The sequence below is a fragment of the Megascapheus bottae genome, chromosome Y (genome assembly GCF_031878675.1).
Source record: "Megascapheus bottae isolate mThoBot1 chromosome Y, mThoBot2.hap1, whole genome shotgun sequence".
Classification (NCBI taxonomy): Eukaryota; Metazoa; Chordata; class Mammalia; order Rodentia; family Geomyidae; genus Megascapheus; species Megascapheus bottae.
In genome coordinates this window covers 9015325-9029978 of record NC_143548.1, presented here as the reverse complement: position 1 = coordinate 9029978, position 14654 = coordinate 9015325, and the positions used below count along the sequence as shown (strand labels likewise).

Genomic DNA, 14654 nt, shown 5'->3' with positions numbered 1-14654 from the left:
AACGGACCACATTGTTTTTGTGGTCTAGATGCTCTGTGAAACACAGAACAGTAGCTTTGGAAAAAGAAAAGAATTAAATCCAAGCACATGGTAAAAACTCCGGGCTTCCTATCCAGCAAACACCAGATATCACATTTTAAAGTAGAACTCGTGTGAAATTGGTCAGTTCTTTTTTTCATATATTTTTTATTGTAATTAACAGAAGGGTTACATGATATTTGCCAGATAGAAGGTGAATTAGTTCAGATACATTGATACCCTTTCACGTGTCTTGGTCCCCATTAATTGGTCAGTTCTTACCCACTATAATTTTCTCATTTATGGTGTGCCAGTCCAAAGGGACAAAGGGGATGAATAACAGCTGTTACATACAAGAAAAGAAAAGTGAGACTCTGCACATACTTCACCTCTGCTCAGCAGGAATGCATGATGTTTGTCTTTCTTTTGCCTGGTGCCATGTCATTTTAGAAAACAGGGAATGCCAAGTGCCAACATCATGATCTTGGATTTCCTGGGCCCCAGTCTGGTGAGACTTTATGTACTGTTTAGTTACCACTCTTTGCTTCTCTCTTATAGCCACACATTTTCAAACGTATCACCTCGTACTCTGTTTCTGTCATGAAGTTCCCTTTTCCTTGAACTTTGACTCCTGCTTCCTATACATAAGAATTACTATAAGGCAATTTTGTCAACCCATACCACATCTCTATCTTCAATAGGAAACTACATTTTTCTATATGAGGCAACATTCATGTAGTTTAGGTTTAAAAAGTGGAGTGTTATTCAGCCTGCAAACATCACAGACAAAATACACAGTTGAAATGTCTTTTACACTCACCCACCCAACTGCCACTTCCCTTGCCTCTTTCCTTCATCCAGTAAATTTCAATCACTTGTGCTTTCTTTTTCCTACCATAATATCTTCATGTTGTCAAAAGTTCTCCTTTTGCTTTTCAGGATTGCATTTATTTTCCCTTTATTTCATTCCTTCCTTCTTTTTGCCCTCTTCCTTCTTTTCTTACTTCTTTGCTCTTTTCTTTCCTTCATGTTTCTAGTGTTAGCCTGTGGCCTGAACTCAGGACATGGGCTTTGACCCTGAGAATTTTGGATCAAGGCTAATGTCCTCCTACTTACCACACAGCTCCACTGCTGGATACTTTGGTTGTTCATTGCAGGTGAGGATTGCACAGACTTTGTTGCCTCGGCTGGACTTCAAACTGCAATCTTCAGATCTCAGCCTCTGATTAGCTAGTATAGCTGACAGACGTCAGGGATCAGCTAGGCTTTGATTTTCAAAAAGCAGTCTGATGAATATAAAAATCATCCTTGCTGGACTATTTGATTTTCGTTACTTCTGGCTTCCCTTGTTGCTGATGAAAAGTTAAGGACATAGAATTTCTTGCTTCACTATTTCTGATTTTGTTTCTCATTTTGTTTGGCCTCCACATCTTGTGTTGGAGCACTTTAATCTTCTGCTTCAATTTTGTCAAAAGGAGGTGATATGTCTACATCTTGTTGCTTTTCCCTATCTGTCTCCTCTTATTTTGTCTTTAACTTACAGTTCTGTTCCTGTGATACTTTGGGAAATCAGAGGAAACCTCACTGACTCACACTTCTGAGTCTGCTCAACACAGACACAGTCTGGGTCTGAGTATCCCACTTTGTCATGTCAGACAATACACATTTGTGGGAATGCAGATGCTAGAGAACTTTAGTTCTTCCCCCTCCCTCTGCTTTTTTTCTTTCTTTTTTGGGGGGGAGGTAGATGCATCCTGCTGCTGATAGAATAACTAGGGCCATTTTTCGAGGCAACTATAAAACCTACATATAACAAGTGTTTTTAAAATGATATGGAATTCATCTTTCTTTACTCAGATATTTGTCTGACATAAACACTTTCCCATTGGTTTGATAACCTCCTTAAGTTTCTGACATGACCTGCAAAACTTACTGATTATTTTTTGCCAGCTTCCCATTACTGTCATGATAGGGAAAAGTTTCTGGGTTTCTTGTAACAATGTATTTACCAGTGAGATTTTATTCTGCCCTTTTAACAGGAATTGGAATATTTCATATCTAACAGCAGTCATGTCTAATAGCAACCATTCCTTTCCATCGACTACTACCTCTGGAATTAGTCATCTCAGCTCTCACCCTTTCAGGCTGTATTCCAGAATTAATCCTCAGATCTCATCCTCCCAATTGCTAGCTTGTCAAAGTTTTTTTCTGCAAGAATTTTATATGGTCACCTCATTTCTGCTCTTCATTCTGTTTTACTATTTTTATTGGTTTGTGTATAATGACCTATCCTTGCATTTCTGAGATGATCTCCCAAATAGGTCTCAGATTATGAGCTTCTCAGTGTGTTTCTGTTTTTCATTCAGGGAAAGGCCTATGAATTTTAATTTTATTCTAGTCTCGATTTGGTATAAAAGAATACTAGCTTCATCTATTCCATCTGTTAATGTTCCTTAATTTTCTAGTTCTTAGGGAATAGTATGATGAACATCAGCATTAAAGAATTGGTATTTGGGCTGGAAGTATGGGCTAGTGGTAGAGTTGCTATTTCCTATTGTATATGAAGTTCTGGGTTCGATTCCTTCATACCACATACATAGAAAACAAGCCAGAAATAATACTATACCTCAAGGGATAGAGACTAGCCTTTGGAAACACAGGACTGTGTCCAGGCCCTTAATTCAAGCCACAGTATTGGCAAAAAAAACCAATGATTGATATAAATAGAGAACTATTCTGAATGAATTAATGAAAGTCTGAATCTTACTTTATGGTAGTCAAAACATTTTATAAAAGAATATTTATTCCTAAATACTACCTTTGGGTCTCTTAAATAATCCTCTGTTAGCATTCTTTCTCAAGGTTCTCCAAGTTTGTAGATCTGGCAGGGAACCAGCCTTTGGAGGTGTTGGAGCCACTTGGTGCTGCCATTGTCCCACAACTGGTCTGACTGTGTGACATGGGCCTACCAGCATTGGCACACCCAGTATTTCGGCAACATCCAGCAGTTACTGTTCAACTTCCCTCCTGACCAGGCATGGGATGTTTCTTATGTATCTTAATCACAAAAAATTCTGGGAAGTAGGAAGTTTAACTAGGTTTCCAACATGCCTCCTTCCAGGATGTCATGTTGTTACCCTCCCCAGGACCATGATTATTTAAGCTGGTACTTCCTATAAATACACAGTTTTGCTCAAATAGGGCTTTTCCTGCCCTGTCCATCATTTCCAATGCACATTAGGGTGGCCTGGGCTCATGCTTCATTAACAGAGCTGTCCATGGTATAGTTGCAGCATTTTTGAGTTTCAGATAACAGGTGTCTGTGTGTATGTGTGTGTGGAATCAGGTCTCAGCTATATGTCAGGAAATATCCAGTGATGTAGCTTGGTCTCAAAGGAGATTTGCAAGGATTAATTTCCATTTATTACGATTAACTTAACAAGTTAATCAGATGACAAGTCAGGATTCCTAAGGTGGTCTCTCAAGTAACCTGTAAGAAACAGAACCCAGCAACAACACCCCTCCCCCACCCGAACTTTGTGGAGGTGTCCCAGGAGGAAGAGCTGATGTGTGGAGTGTGGCCCGGTTCTTTGGCACGGGTGGTGAGGGCCCTTTGTCTGCGGGTCTGGGACTTTCCCTGGAGCAGGACTGGCTGTGGAGGCCGGAGAGGGGGCGGGGCGGGGATGGGCACAGGAGGGCCTGGGCAAGGGGGGTGGGAAAGGTGGGCTGGGGAGGGGCGGGGCCTTGTGGGCCTGACCTGAGGCCTGACCTGCGCATGCGCAGAAGCAGGGTCATGCTCCCCGAGGCACAGGAGGGCCTGGGGCAAGGGGGGGTGGGAAAGGTGGGCTGGGGAGGGGCGGGGCCTTGTGGGCCTGGCCTGAGGCCTGACCTGCGCATGCGCAGGAGCAGGGTCATGCTCCCCGAGGCACTGGGGGGCCTGGGCAAGAGGGGTGGGAAAGGTGGGCTGGGGAGGGGCGGGACCTTGTGAACCTGGCCTGGCATGAGGACTGAGTTGCGCATGCACAGGAGCAGGGTCATGACCCCCAGGCAGCGGAAGCCAGGCCAACTGCCACTGTTGCTCCCCTGTCTCTTAAGCTTGCCGCCCACCACAGAGTTCCAGGAACCGGTGTTCGTGTTGGGAGCTCGTGGCCACTTGCCGAGAGCGCTTCCACTCTCCCCCACCCACCATGCCGAAAAATAAAGGTAATGCGGCTAGTTCCGGGCCGGCTCGTCCGTCTCGTGTGCGGGCCTTGAACCTCCTTAGGCCCGAGACAGCCAGTTCTCCTTCCGGCTTGACTGCTGCTTCTGACTGGGCTTGGGCGGAGGCCCCGGGACGATTGGCCCATTTCCGAGTGTGGTCGTTTGGGTGCAGCCGGCGTCCTCCTGTGTAGGTCTCCTGGGCAAGAATGCAGGATTTTGCCTCCGACTGAGGGCGGACTGCACCTCAGGCCCGCTGGGAGCCGCCCGGGCCTGGCCCGTGGGGCGCCGGGCCTTCCGGGAACTCTCTGGAAGTCGTTCTCAACCTGAAGGCCTGCTTGGCGTCTGTGCCTCAGACGCATAGATGGTTAGCAATATGGCAGGAAACTTCCAGCCGAGCCCTGGGTGGGGCCTTGACCCACCCTCGCCCGACACCCATCCTGTGTGGGTTTATCTCTAGCAAAGTTTTCTGAGGTCAGCCCTTCATACAGTACAGTAAGATTTTCACATTCGGAGCACTGTGGCATACTTAGCCAGGTTTTTCCTGCCTTTCCCAGCACTGGATAGTGTGCGACTAAGACCAGCAGGGTCCTTTGTTTTCTCCACCGAAACGCCACAGATTCGATTTAAGCACTGCCAACACGTGGGCATCGACTGAACTTCCTCTTGTAGACAGACCTAACGCGTGCGGTCCTGTGAATTATCCCGATCGTTTCGTGAACATTTAAATACCAAAAAGGGTGATTTTTTCTGTGTGTGTTTATTTTTAACGGGACAGATCCATCCTTCACAACCCTGAACAAGTCTTCCATGTTCATGCTCTTGAGCCCAGAGCTCTGTACGCTCTTGATGTTTGACAGCTGGCTGCAGAAATGCCGCTTCATTTCTCCCTAGACCTGTTAAGACGTGCCGTGTTCCACCACTTCCAAATAAGGCCCCCAGTCCTATGCGTCCTGGTTCAGTGCAGTATCCCAAAGGCATGCCATTGCCACTCTGCTGTTTCCAAACCAGTGGGCAGATCACAAATTAGGTTTTTATTTAAGGTATACTAAAAGCATGCATGCAATAAAATGAACTGGAAGTCCGAATCACATTGTGTACCCGTGCGACATCCCTTCCCTTTTCCTCTCTGTATGTACAGCCATCCGGAGTAGATTTAACGACTGCTTATAAAGTAGATAGAGTGAGACCGTTAATTTTCTCATTTACTTTGACTAATCAGGTAAAGCAGGTAAAAACAGGCGCAGAGGTAAGAATGAGAATGAATCTCAGAAAAGAGAGTTGGGCTTTAAAGAGGCTGGACAAGGTAAGTAAGGCTTTTAGAGTTAGGCTTCTTTTATTAATGATACCTTTGTTGATGTTTAGCCTCAAAAGATCTTCTTTAAAACATAGCAAACTTGGAGTAGTGACATTCAAACTGTGTGATAGTCCTTTGTTCAGGCCTGTGGGAATCTTTTCACTACTGATCCTCTACTTCCTGGGTAGTAGGGTCATAAGGAGTAGCAACACAGTGTATTTTCTTGAGATGGAAGGAATCTTACTGTATTTTTGTTTAATTTGTATCATCTGCAGCAGCACCATGATTATCAGGTGCTCCTCTTCCTTATTGCCTCCTATGTAATGGAGAGGCACCGGTTTGTCTTGAGCTGGAAAGGGCTTGCTAGCTTTGTTTGTCCAGGCTGGACTCAAAACTGTACATCTGTGATCCTGCTGATATCCACCTCTTTGGCAGCTGATTTATGGACAAATTCCTACCGCAGCCCGGTATGAAACTGTTTACAAACTGAATGTAGATGAGATCTGAATTGATTGACTGTGCTTGATGAGAGGCAATGTAAACTGGGAGCCATATCCCTAGCCCTTTACTTTCAGTAAGGTAGACTCTTTCTGTATTTTTTCTCTCTCACTTGTTCTTTTTCTCTTATTATTAATGTCATTGTCATTATATTACTATTGTTATTGTTGTCAAGGCTCTTCCTTCTTTTTATTGCCCCTTGGTAATTGGGTCGTAAGGAGAAGTACCCATTTTTCTTGAGATGGAAGGAGGCTTGCTGACATTTCACCATTCTCTCATCCAACTCTTTCCGTCTCTTTGCTGGCTTGTTTATGGGGAAATTCTTACCACACTAGGCATGAAACAGATATTAATCCCAATTTCTGATCAGTTGTCCATGTTTACATTTTGTATTTTTTCAGTATTCATCCAGAAATTTTATATAAAACTTCAGTACAGAGTGTAAAGTTTGGAAATTCTTCCTATGGTGTTCTTTCTGCTAAGAAATGTTTTTGCTATACGGGGTCTTTTATTATTCCATATGAAATTTTGGATTGCCTCTTCTATTTCTGAAAGTAGGTTTTTAAGAGTTGGTTTAACATACTCACACTTATAAAATTTGCACGGAAACAAAAAACTAAGTCTGGAAATTATTAACTTGAATATACAGAGCTATAGTGTTCTTATGAACTAAAAACAGGCCATTTTGTAATATATGCACTCTCACATATCAAAATACAAGTACGAATCCTAAGCAGTCACACAAGATTTAAGCCACATTTATTTGCACTTGTGTTGTAATGGCAACAAATACTCCATACAGATTTAGAAAACTCCAAAGTTATCATTTGGTACGCTTGCATGTTATTTTGGTTACTTATATAGTCAAGCCTTCTATACAGTGGTTCCTTGAACAAAACTTCTCTAAAACACATATTGGCATGTTTCATTTAGAGCCAACACAAATGTTAAGACAAGACCACAAATTCATAATCCAAGTATAGAAGATTTCTGAGAAAGAAGTGACCGATAGTTTAACAGATCGCATATACTGTTAGCACAGAGGTAACATCAAAGACAGAAGTACGATGCTCCCATAATCAGGAAAATGACAACCAAAATAGGAAAATGCTTAGATGAACAAGGGAGATCAGAAAATAGTAAATGATTATAAAGCTGCAAAGACCTGAGGGCTAAAGCCAAGTAAGTGAGGAAGTGTCCAGAAACATCCTAAGCCTATTGAGTATCTAGTGGTAAAAACTGAAAATGATTATACAAGGGTCAAAAAGACATCTCAAAAGTAATGAAATGAACATGCATTTCTACAAAAGCAATGTATGATACAGAATTAGAAGGAAACAGACTTCAAAGATTTACCTATTAAAATATACAGATTCTTACTGAAGCCTATAGGATATTTAGAAAAGATGACAAGAGATGTTAATCTTTTTATTATTACTATTTTTACATATTCCGGAACCTCATATAATTTTGATAAATAACTCTTACAAAATTATGAAAAAGTACAAGAATGTCTGGTAAACAAACAGTCTGTGTTTTCCAAAAAGATTTTTTACAACCTGCAATTCTCAAGGCAGCATCCTCCTTACAAGGAAAGGTAATCCTTTAACTCAAGAAATCTTCAGCTGCAAAGATTAGGCTAAGAAAGCCTGGCTTCTTCTGTTAACACCTTTCGTCTTTCCCATCTGATTTTTGGTCTCTCTCACTTCTTGAAGATCTTTTGCCTGGTCGACTACCCTCTGATATAGATCTTTTTCTGTCAGGCCTGGAATTCTTGTCCTTCAATTCTCTTGTGCCTCTGCCACTACCACCTTTGGAAGATTTGTGACTTCTCTCTAATCCTGACGTATCCATTTGTTTCCGATCCATGCTCCTTCCATGCTTTCTGTCTCTATTGTGTCCCTGGCCCCTACTTTGACTTCTACTCTCATTACTACTAGTAGTACTGCTGCTCCTCTCTTGGCTACTACTACCACTTGTGCTGGAGCTACTACTAGAACTGCTTTGACTACTACGCTGCCACTACTAGAACTGCTTCCGCTGCTGCTACTGGTTGAACTGCTATTAGAACTGCTACTACTGCTGTTACTTCAACTTCTACTCTGCAGTGCACTGTTAAAACTGGTTTCACTACTGGAACTTTACAGTGAGCTTTACAGGCTCAACAGCAAACACTTTCCTCTCAGGTAGTTGATTCTTTTGTTCCTGAATAACCTGAGCTGAAACAGCTAATGTCAAAGTCTCAGGCTGAGAAAGAGGCTGGGGTTGATGAACTTGCTGGGGCTGAGACTAGGGCTGGGTTAGAGGGAGGGCCTGAGGCTGAGCCACAGGCTCAGGCTGGGGTTCAGATTCTTTTTCAAATGCTTTTTCCTCAAGTTCCTTCTCCACTTCTATAACACTAACATTGTCTTTTGCAGGAGAAAGAGACTTATGTTCTTTATCTGGCTCAACATCAAATTCCATCTCTGGCTCCAATTCTTTGCTAGTTTTATTTTCTGAAGGCGCTTTGCTTTCAACTTGATTAGTTTCCATGACTTTCTGCTCAGCAATTATATTTTGAACATTCTCAACCATCTCTATCACATCCATAACTTCTTCAGGCTGACTATCCTGTTGTTTCTCACTTTCCTTTGCCTCTGTTCCCTCCTCCAACTTACCCTTCATTTCCTATTTTTGCTCCTCCTCCTCCTGTTCTTTCTCTGCATCACTATGCACTATGCCTAATTCCTTTGCCTCTTCTGCCTCCTTTATTTCTACATCATTGTGCTGATTACCTGTCTCCTCCAATTCTTCCTATGGCTGAGCCACCTTACCCTCTTCTTGTTCCCGCTTCTGTTCTTCATTATGCATCCGGTGATGCTCTTTTTCTTTCATGGTCTTCCTTCTCGGCCTATTTGTTCTGCAAACTTGAGCGTCTACCTTCAAATAAAGCATTCATTTGTCTCTGTGATCCTTCTATTAGTTTTGGGGTATCTGGACACATTCTTCCAGGAACATGGAACAAATGGAGATCTGTGTTAGTTTGTCTATACTTAATTATCTTGGCATTATGTTCATTGCATTCTTCTTGCAGCTGCGGAAGCCCAACCTTCCAAAAGCCACCATTCTGTCTGTTTTACACGTCTCTGTTCAAATAGTTCTCTCCTCTCATTTTCAACTTGCTTTCTCTCTTCTTCTGCCTGAACTTAAAGTTTTTGTTCAATTTCCTGACGTCTGTTTTGCCTTTCAGTAGTAACAGTAGATTCTTCTTTAAATTTCTGAAGAGTACCCAACAACAAGCCAAATATTCATCGATACTTCTGCTTTCCCTTTACATCCATATTTTGATCCTGGATAAGGAAGTCTGTGTGTGTATGTTGGAGGTAAATACAACTGAAGACTAGTGCCAGCTTCTTGACATCCTCCTCCTCTGGGTCGCTCTCTTGGTGTGATTCTCTTCCTGTCTGACGTTCCCCACCCAGCCTGCCGATTGTCCCTTCAATTCTCTCTGTTTGGCTGGGGGTCCTCCTCCACTATCAGAGAATCCACACTTCAGCAATAAACTACCACGTCCTCTACCTCCAGAAATGGCCAGCAGTTGGGCTTGGCTGGGTCCCACATCATGTGGATCTCACTCCATGATCTTGTGCATGTTTTCATCTACATTGTTTAGGCTCTCTTTGGCCTTTTCTAGCTGTTCCTGCAAAGTTCTCACTGTGACCACCATCTTCTGAAATGTTCAAATTTTTCAATCACATGAAACATGCTTTTCTGTTACCAAAGGCCTTTCCATATTTGCCTTTGAATTTCTTATTTGTATAAGATGATGAACTTAACAACAAACTTTCATATTTTTCTTTCTTGTTGCCCTATGCTGCAAATGTTTGGAGCACATATATATTCAGTAGCTATCAGAAAAGAAACTCACTGGCGTGTAGACACCCTTTTCGTGTGTCAGATTGTCTCTGGATTAACTCTGCTATGGAGTGTTGTGTAGGTTTCTTACATTTTATTTCCCTTTCCTGGTCTCCTTTTTTTTGCCAGTCCTGGGCCTTGACCTAAAGCCCTGAGGACTTGGGGTTTCTCAAGGCTAAATCTCTACCACTTGAGCCACAGCTCCACTTCTATTTTTTTCCTATGTATGTGGTACCAAGGACTCAAACCGGGTCTTTGTGTGTGCTAGGCAAGCACTGTACCTCTAGGCCAAACACCTGGACCCTCTTCCCCCACTTTCATTCTTAGTATTTACTTTTCCCACAAGATGTACATGGCTTCTATTCTTAACAGTATCTTTCTTAAGAACATTGGATGGATTGAGGAATACTTGAACTCAACATCTGTCATTTTACCTCTGAACAATGTTTTTACCTTATAGACTAGTTGATAGTGTAAACGTAGGACTTACTAATAATGAAGGCATTTGTTTTAGCTTTCTCTGAGGCAAGGGAGATTTATTTGGCAGAGAGTGGTTCTAGTATGTATAAATGTATGCATGTACATATGTATTACACTGGTCCTGGGTCTTGAACTCAGACCAATGTTTAATTTTATCCCAACTACAGTGTCTGCCCAAGTTCTCAAAATGTTGAGAAATGGATGATTAGAAGCAATGTGTTTTGATGGCGTAAGGAGGTTATGTCATATCAGAGGAAAGTTGAGGAAAAAGGTATAGTGTGGATTTTCTTTACTTCATGGATTCTTTTTGTTGTTGAGGGTTGTGGTAGTACTGGCCTTTGAACTCAGGTCCTCTAGCCCATCCCTTGTTGTGCTGTACTATGGGTTTGCTATAAAAATAATTGGTTTTAAAAGCAAAGTAAGGGGTGATATTGTCCAAAAAGGAAAATGTATTCAATACCTGACTTATACAATGGTAACCTCTCTCTATAGCACCTTCATATTAACAACAAAATAACCCAAAAGTCATTACTTTTAAAGTAAGAAGCGATTTTTTTTGTGGAACTCTCAAAACTCTCTGGAAAAAGAGTGATGTACATTATGATATGCAAAGTAAAATAAGATCCTTGATCACTCTCATTTCCCCACCTCTATTGTATTTGGCTAGAAAGATTCATTATGCATATAACACTGAGGAAACAAATAAAATGAATCTATAAAACAGGCGATCTCTATTGAATTGTCGGTTGTAGTAAGGAATAAAAAAAGTAGGAATTGTTTCAGATGGAAAGAGGCTACAGGGTGTACTAAAGAAGTCAGTCTTTATTTTGTCAGTTCCGGGAAATGTATGTGGTATTAGGTAATTCTGAATTTGATGTATTAAAAAATAGATTACAACATTAGACTGGTTTATAAGTTACATTATGTATAAGAGATGCATATATATGTGATACATATGTATATATCATCCCTATATATGATAGGATGGACTACATGTGTATATATATTATATATATGCCACATGATAGATGCCTTACGTCTAATCATCTGTCTGACATACATATGTGATACACACACTTGAGTCTGTGAGTTCCTTCTTCTCCAAATTACTGGCATTTATTTGTAGGAGCTATCTTACTTTATTTGTATTACTCTACTATAGGAGAATAAGCCTGGGTGGGTGGCTTATAAAGTATTTATTATAGTGTATGAGACTATTACCATTGGTGGTAGAGCATGTATGGTGAAGACTTGCGAACTGAATCTTAGTTGAGTGATGACATGGTGAAAGTGACCAAAGTGTTTTATGGACCTTTTTTTTGGTATGGGCACAAATCTTGATTCATCATGATTCACCAGAATTAAACTCCTCCCCATTATGTATTTATTTATTTTTAATTTAATTTTTGTGCCAGTAGTGGGACTTGAACCCAGGGCTTTGCTGAATGCTTAGCATTCTGCCACTTGAGTGACAGATCTGTTTCTAGCTTTGTGCTGGTAAATTGGAGCTAAAAACATCATGGACTTTCCTACCCATGCTGGCAGTCCTCCTATGTAGCTGGGATTGCAGTCACGAGTCACTAACCTTGGGTGGAGATTAAGGATTGTTAATGTAAGCATTTGCAACACACTGTTCCGCCAATGACAGGACCTGGTTTGGTTTCAATGGGTAATTATTGTTTAGTTGGATAACAAACTATCACCACTAACAGTTTTGGTACTTGGTCTCATTTTTTCTTAAAGAATAATTTTTCTGCCAAGGATTTGAAGTAAATTTGGCATATGTCATGCGAGGCTTCACGTATGACTGTCAGGACATCTTACATTTTTTGCTTTATAATGTCTTCCCCCTTTTTTTCTGCTGATGAGATTTGAGCCCAGGCACTGTGCATAGGAGGCAAGATATGTTTGCACAATGATTTACAACTCTTAATTTTACTGGGTGAATTCTTTTTTAAAATTGTTTTATACTGTGTGAAGGGCAGTGTCTCTTTGTAACAGGAAAGTGCTGTATGACCAAAGGTGGACTTGAACTTGTGGTCCCGGTTGTGTTGGCTTTCTGCAGCACCTTTTCATCTTCCAGTTGTTAATGGGTACTTTGCCCAAAATAGGCGAATAATAATGAGTGGTATATCTAACACTGCTATTTATTATTTGTGATAATATGCAATAAGTTGTCTTTTACAGGTTTGGATAAATGCCTCAGACATTATACTGGTTTGTCTGTGAGACTATCAGGTAAAAATTCTTGTGTCTTTATTACTTAGTAACAGAATTAGCATCTGTGATCAATTCCAGGCCCTGTCCCTTCTCCTCATGCTGACATTTATTAAGAGCTTGTTGAATTTGAAGACACAGCATTATTTTTATCTACAAGGGTTTCCAAAGTGGCTATTCAGAGAGGCATGTGTTTTGTGTGAAAATGTTTTTTGTTTCTTTTAAATAGTACAGGCAGTTAATAATCTGTAGTAGGTCTAGATAAATATCATCATTTATTTGAAAGTTCTGTGTTAAGTATCAGTCAGTGATAAAAGACTGGTATTGGCTGATATTCCCATTGCTGTTATCATATGTGTTGTCTTTATTGCTTTTTAAATTTCCTTCTCTAAAATGCAAATGGCAGTTTATGGTGATTTTTTCAATGAGTGGATTAATTTTACAAACAAGTTGGTCTTTCTCACTGCTTTGCAATGTTATTAATGCATATTGATTATATGTGGGAGGTTTCATTGGGAAATTTCCATTTGTACATACTATTTATGCTGATCATATTCATCTCCCTATTTTCTCTTCATTACATGAGCTTTTTGTCTTCTTTCTTTGCAGTATTTTAAAAATGAATTTTTATTGATTTTTGAATACATACACACCTTAAACTTCTGTTTCACTAGAGGCCCAAGTCATGTTCTATCCATTTTTTTTCTTTTGGTGCCAGTCCTAGGATATGAACAAACTGTTAGTTTTAATGGGGATCTCAGGATGTGGCCCACTGTGTGCTTTGACTTGTAGGCTATAATGATCCTCTTGCTTCAATCTCCTGAGTAACGGCTGCTGCACACAGAGAGCATTTCACTGGCTCAGGCTCATTATTGACTGGGTTTAGAAATCCAAATCTGGGAACTTTACACAGTTGAGTAAATCACAAGTGTGGGGCTGGGAACATGGTTCATGACTACAGAAAGCAGTAAAATGATATAAATGTTACAGTGTGTTAGTGAATATTGAGACATGCATGCAAGAAAGTATGATTCAAAATATTAACTGTTTGCTATAAATTGAAAATGTCTACTAAAATAAATGGCAGAGTCCTCTATAAGTTTCAAACTTAAAAAGTATATTTGAGGGCTGGGAGTTTGGCCTAGTGGTAGAGTGCTTGCCTAGTATGCAAAGACTGGGTTGGATTCCTTGGTATCACATACATAGAAAAAAGATGGAGGTGGTGCTGAGGCTCAAGTGGTGGAGTGCTAGCCTTGAGAAAGTCCAAGGACAGTGCTCAGACCCTGAGCCCAAGCCCAGGACTGGCAAAAAAAATGTATGTGATTTTCACCAGTTAAAAAAAAGTACAACTATGTAAGAAGTATCACTACTAGAAGTAGTAGTTTTGTTTTGCTATTGCTCAGTAGAATAGTCTGTAGATGTTTGTTATCTCCTCTTGGTTTAAAGGCCCAATTCCTTTATTTCTTTTGATCATTTGTTCAATTATAATTGTCACTGAAAACAGAATATTCAAATCAGTATCCCCCCAGAATTTTTTAACTCTACAACTCACCCTCACCCCCCATGTGTTTTGTTTTGTTCGTTTGTTTGTTTTGGCCAGTGCTTTGGCTTACTCTCAGGGCCTGAGCACTGTCCTTGGAATTTCTCAAGGCTAGATCTCTACCACTGGAGCCACAGCACCATTTCTGGCTTTTTTCTATGTACTGTGGAATTGATCCTGGGTCTTGGTGCACGCTAGGCAAGCACTCTATCACTAGGCTAAACTCTTGACCCTACAATTCCCCCTTTTAAAAAAAAGCAATAGAAATATATTTTTTTGGTAGTTTCCACTTATGGACACAGCAGTCTCATCAACATCTTAACATTTCTTAACATTTTTTAATATATTTTCTCTAATTCTTTCTGAAATTTTTGCCACTCCTGGCCCCAGCTCAGGGCCTGAGCACAGTCCTTGGACTTCCCCAAGGCTAGAGGTCTACCACTTCAGTCTCAACACCACTTCTGGGTTTTTAATCTATGTATTTGGTACTGTGGAATCAAACTCAGATCTCGT

At 40.8% G+C, this 14654-nt stretch overlaps 1 pseudogene; it reads right to left on the bottom strand.

Moving 5' to 3' along the window:
* Positions 1 to 7672: 7672 nt before the first annotated feature.
* On the bottom strand, positions 7673 to 9716 carry LOC150040297 (pinin pseudogene; annotated as a pseudogene).
* Positions 9717 to 14654: the final 4938 nt, after the last annotated feature.